This window comes from Ahaetulla prasina, chromosome 8, assembly GCF_028640845.1.
Source record: "Ahaetulla prasina isolate Xishuangbanna chromosome 8, ASM2864084v1, whole genome shotgun sequence".
NCBI lineage: Eukaryota > Metazoa > Chordata > Lepidosauria > Squamata > Colubridae > Ahaetulla > Ahaetulla prasina.
Window position 1 is genome coordinate 31,347,209 of NC_080546.1, and position 5,988 is coordinate 31,353,196.

Genomic DNA, 5,988 nt, shown 5'->3' on the forward strand with positions numbered 1-5,988 from the left:
TAATCCCAAATTGGAGCATGTTATCATGGATCTCAAAAGTAAATGTGCATTCCTAAAGCAGCCAGTATATATGTAATTATTCTTGTTATGAGATCTTCTTATTCTTGTTTATGATGTCCTGATCTGCATTTTGAAAGAGGAATGACGGCAACTATAAGAGAGGAAAGTTCTCCATAAGTGATTAGAAATAAGCATGGATCTCAAAGGACATTATTCATACACATAGCTTGCTTTATTTTTTTACACAGAACCATAATGTAGTTTTTTATATGAAAAATATGCCCCCCGCACCACTACTCAATATTTAAAAGTCTAAAGCTGGAATTGGGGAAAGAAAAAAAATGACACCGATTGCTTAAATTTAAATACTTTAGATTTATTTGTAATTAGAAGTTAAGATTAAAGGGTAAATCATAATTCTTTCAGAAATGATTAGTATGAAGAACTGAAAGAAAATCAGAGGCTCAGCTTAGGAAGTAACTGAAAAGTTAAGGTTCATGTTATGCTCGGGCTGAGAGTATTTAACAGTGTGTCAGTGATGGGTTGTTACTGGTTCACCTCGGTTCAGGTGACCTGGTAGCAGCAGTGGCAGGAGGCTCCGCCCACCTGCCCAGATGTCATCAAATATGATCTGCGCATGCGCAGAAGTGGCACGCATGAGCGAACCAGTAGCAAAGGTAAGTGAAACCCACCACTGCTGTGTGTGTGTGTTTGTTCAAATATATATATGCATGTATGTATGTATGTATTCTTAGCAACATTATATATGGAGGATGTAAATCAAAGTTTTATGTGGTACATTTAGGACAGGAGCCTCAACCTAGGGCAAATTGATGCCTTTGTGTGTAAGAAGTTTTGGTCAATACAGGTAGTCCATGACTTAGAACAATTAATTAGTTAGAACAATTAATAAGTGGAACAACTTGCCTGCAGAAGTTGTAAATGCTCCAACACTGGAAATTTTTAAGAAAATGTTGGATAACCATCTGTCTGAGATGGTGTAGGGTTTCCTGCCTGGGCAGGGGGTTGGACTAGAAGGCCTGCAAGGTCCCTTCCAACTCTGTTGTTGTTATTTGTTATTTGTTCCAACAGTTTGTTTAGTGACCATTCAAAGTTACAACAGCACTGAAAAAGTGACATGACCATTTTTCACATGATCATTGCAGCATCCCCGTGGTCACATGAGCAAAATTTGAATGATTGGCAACTGACTCATATTTATGATGGTTGCGATGTCCCGGGGTCATGTGATCACATTTTGCTATTTTCTGACAACCAAAGTCAAATGGGGAAAACAGATTCACTTAACAAGCCTGTTAAGTACAGTGATTCACTTAACAACTATCGCAAGAAAGGTTGTAAAATGTAGCAAAACTCACTTAACAAATGTCTCACTTAGTAACATAAATTTTGGTCTCAATTGCGGTCACAAGTCAAGGACTACCTGTACTTTCACAAGTTTTGATAGCCATCTGCATTATTTATTATACATAATAATATTAATAGGCAATAAATAGCTGCTGATTTATTGATAATCTGATTCTTTTTAGGATTTTTCAAGTATAAAGACAATGCAGGTATACTTCATTATGGACACTCTTTCCCATGCATTGATTCTTGTTAAAACAGACTAGAATAATAGATTAACTGAGTTAGAAGAGATCCTGGAGGTCTTCTAGTCTGATCATCGTTCATTTCAATCTTTTCTGTGAACATTTTTCCAGTTATTCATATCATTGCTCATACATAATTGCATCTGTCTGCATTAGCGATTTAACCTTAACATGTTAACAGGAATAATAGCGTCATGATTTTATAAAAATGGAAATCATAGTCTAGAAACCTGTGCAAGTCCCCTTGAGAAAAACTCTGCATTCCTTCCCTATTGCTTACTACTTGTATGTATGCGAGATACTGTAAGCCAGAGGTCTTCAAACCTGGCAGCTTTAAGACTTGTGGACTTCAACTCCCAGAATTCTCCAGCCAGCTATGCTGGCTGGAGAATTCTGGGAGTTGAAGTCCACAAGTCTTAAAGTTGCCAAGTTTGAAGACCTCTGCTGTAAGCTATCAGAAAGAAAAACAATAGGATCTCTCCCATTTTCAGCCCTATTCCTTATGGCCCTAACAGATTGGTGCTTTCTGCTTTCATAACCTTCCAGTTGTTTCTGTGCCAGTTGTTTCTCTTCAAGAGATCTCATTTGTATTCATGTATGAGTATGTATGTATGTGTATGGAGAGAGAGGGAGGCGAGAGAAGGAGAAGGAGGGAGGGAGAGAGAGAGAAACAGACAGACTGTGTAATTAATGTAAGCAACTTTTGTGCAAATTGTATAAAACACACACCAGGCAGCTAGTAGTTACTACTAACATGTACTACCACCAGTCAATGTAAGTGCACATTTCTTACAGTTGTTGTTAACCTTTCTCCTCCCAAAAGACTTAAGTCATGGGTAGGCTATTTTCCTGTGGCTAAGGGCATTTACTTCTCTCTCCAGGCCATGTTCTGGAGCAGTTACAACAAGATGATTGAAGCCATGTGGATTTTCTGCTTCTCTGGGCTTGTTCTTTTATATTTTATAGAGCCATCTCAACATAATGTTTTTTTTTTGTTTAACTTGGAAAGTCAATGACATAACGGAGTATTACTTTTCATAAAAATAAACTATTTTAATAGATATATACAATATATTCGCATAGCTTCTTCTTCTTTTTCCCAAGAAAATAAAGTAATTGGTTACACAGTCAAATCATTACCTTGAGAACAAGGGAGACAAGAACATAATGAAGAGATGCACCTGAGTAAGTTTTTTGCGCCGGTCTTTCTGATTTACAACTATGTGAAGCAGCAATCTCTTAGGAATAGCAATGGAGCAACAAACTAACCACCCGTAAAGTACAAGCCAAAATATTTGGACTTGTGACACACAATTAATTATGCCACACTTGTACTGCAAGAGGCAGTCTGCTTCTTCTCCCCCCTCCCTTGTCTTATTTTTGCAAAGTATACAACTCTTCCTTCAGGCTTCTTATCCTTTCACATCAGAAAATACTTGAGAATGAGCTCCATGGGATTTTAGAGACAGATGGGATGGAGTTTAGCTCTCAAGAGGTGTTCTAGTTCTACAATAGGCTGATGGCAGCAATTAGAAAATCAAGAGTACCTTCAATATTTGGGAACCTTGTTGATTTTTTTCCCCTTTTGTTTGTTTGGCTGCATAATTGCAAATCCTTTAAAGTAATATGCAAGGAAGATTAAAAACATATTACAATTTTTTTTTAAAAAAACTTTCTTGCAGGATCAGGACTGTATGGACAGTGGGATAATGCTGGTCCAGGAATAGAAGTGATAGAGAAGGTACATATCCAAGGTTCATTAGGATGATGTCTTGATGGGAGTTGAAGCATCCTGACCCTGCCAATTTTTGTAGGATAGGTAGAAACAATTGGAGAAAGGCTATCCTGTAATATACAGCCCCTTAGCCATGAAGGGCTTTATAGATAACAATCGGCACTTTGAATGGCAAGGGAAATCTAAATGGCAAGGCTTGCCATAAAGTTATACTGAAATATACAATAACTGTTCAGGTTTACTATTTCCTTTCCAGCACCAAACAGAATTGAACCTGGAAAAGGAGAACCACTGAAACATAATCTCTCATTCCCAACCCTCCAAATCAAGCCCAAGATATTGAAAACCAGTAAGACATTAAGAAGAACCAAGAAAGTTTGCACACATACCCCACAGGCAAAATCAGTACTGAATCAAATCCTGAAATCTATCTGAAAAAAATCCAAATTAAATTTCAGTTTACAAAACAAATGCGTCTCCATTAAATAGTTTGGACTAATAACCGCTAATTATTGTCAGTTTCAGAATAGTTTGTATTCATGGAATGTCACCTATTCTAAGTAAGATTGGGTCTGGATTCTATATTGTTTCATGAGAGTGTAGCTTTTAGCCCCTGCCCTTACTTACAACCAATTCCCTTATATGTTAGTAAGATGTATTTGTGGCTAAAATTCTACCGAAAGAATTCACATGATGACTATAAAACTAGTATAAAGCTCTCCTAGCCGCAGGCTTCCTTTGCTTATGTTGAATCTATGAGATTTATTGAAACTGCTGGGAAACAGTAAATTAGGAATGTCAGGTTCTGCCACACTCCATATGTTGGGTTTGGTCAATGGTAGAAAGCTACAAAGTTTATAATGTACTTAGGAAATCTGATGACTCCTTTAAATGGAGTATGTTGTTTAAATCTTCAGGATGATTGAAGTAAAAATGGAATCGGGTCTCTTCAAATCAGCCAAGAGTGATTTTAAAGGATGTAGGAGAGCTAATGAAAATTTTGGCCTTGTAAGATCTTCAAACACCCTTGCAGTTTTTCAAAGCTGAAAAGAGAAGCTGAATGGTGTGATGAACTGATAGTGACATGAGTAGCAAGCCAATTACTTTAATCGCCTTGCTGCCCTTGTCTGTTTCCCTTTTCTGATAGAATCCATTAGGAAGGTTTGTTTAGAGGGAGTATCAGATTTATTCTACTTCTCTCTTTTATCAGTTTTGCTATGACCTTTGTGATCCTCCACGTTTCGCTAAATTCACAATCATTATCTTCCTTTTACTAGATCATACAATTTATCAAACCAATCTATTTTGTAATATAATCCAATCCAATTTTGTATCCAGTTTGTATGTTCTTACTTTTTCTCCTGTCCCCTCAGATTAAAACGTTTATTGGTTTATAGTCAAAAATCAACATAAAATCTTTTCTCTGCTACAGCCTGTATTTCCTGCATCTTGTCCTAACTCAGTCTAAAATGACCAAGTTCACTGCTTGAACTCTAGGATGCATATACATCCTAAGTATTTTATATCATTGTAAATGTTACATTGTAGTGCATTATATATGCAACTACGATATATTTTTATTTTTAAAACAATGTTGGACTAGCAATGTTGCCTCAAATATTTATGTTTTTATTAAATCTAGGACAGTTTGATCTAATGATTAAGGTACCATGCTAGAAAACCAGGAGAGTGTGAGTTCTAGTTTTGCTTTAGGCATGAAAGCCAGTTGGGTGACTTTCTCCCAGCCCCGTTCAACAACAGAGTTGTTGTGTGGAAAATAGAAGGAAGAAGGACTATTAGCTATGTTTGCCATCTTGAGTTATTTATAAAAATAATAAAAGTAGGATTTTTTTTAAAAAAAATCTAAAATAAATACAGTTCAACTATTTTGAATATTCACAACTGTAGAAAGAAAAATTATCAACCAATAAATCAATAATAAATATATAAATAGTTATCTATATATCCTTTGATAGACAATGGAGAGAGTATTGTGCTATCATTTTACTTTTGAACTTAAAGAGGTATATATAAATATTTCAAGGATTTATTTGGGTGAAACCTTGAATCCACAGATTTTCATCTGATTTTTCAGATAAACAAAATGCTGCCATTTTGATGCTTGCTCCTTAGAGTTTATGACTGAATAGAGACATGAATTAATGGACTATGTCTATCAAATCAGTGTTGACTCTTAGCAACCACTTAGATTTTCTCCACGACAACAGACACATGAAGGTAAATTATAAATAACATGTGATGATGCAGTGCAAACCGCATTACTTACATGTTCAAGTACCAAGCATGAAAGGCTGGAATTACATTGTAATATCACAATGTAAGTTTTTTGTTCTTTATGTTGTGGTTACTATTAGATGCCTATGGGGTTAATAAATTAAATGTCTAATAGGTTCAAGTAGAACAGTGATGGCTAACCTTTTCTGGACCGAGTACCCAAAGTGCATGTACACAGGCAAGAATGCGCAAAAGTGTGCCCAAACCCCCAAAATGCAATGCATGCGCCCCACCCCCCTATGCAGTATGCATGCATGCGTGCCCCCCGACACCCCACCCCCCACGCATGTGCATGCACCCCCCCACATGCCCCATCCCCCGCATATCCATGGCAGAGACTGGAAG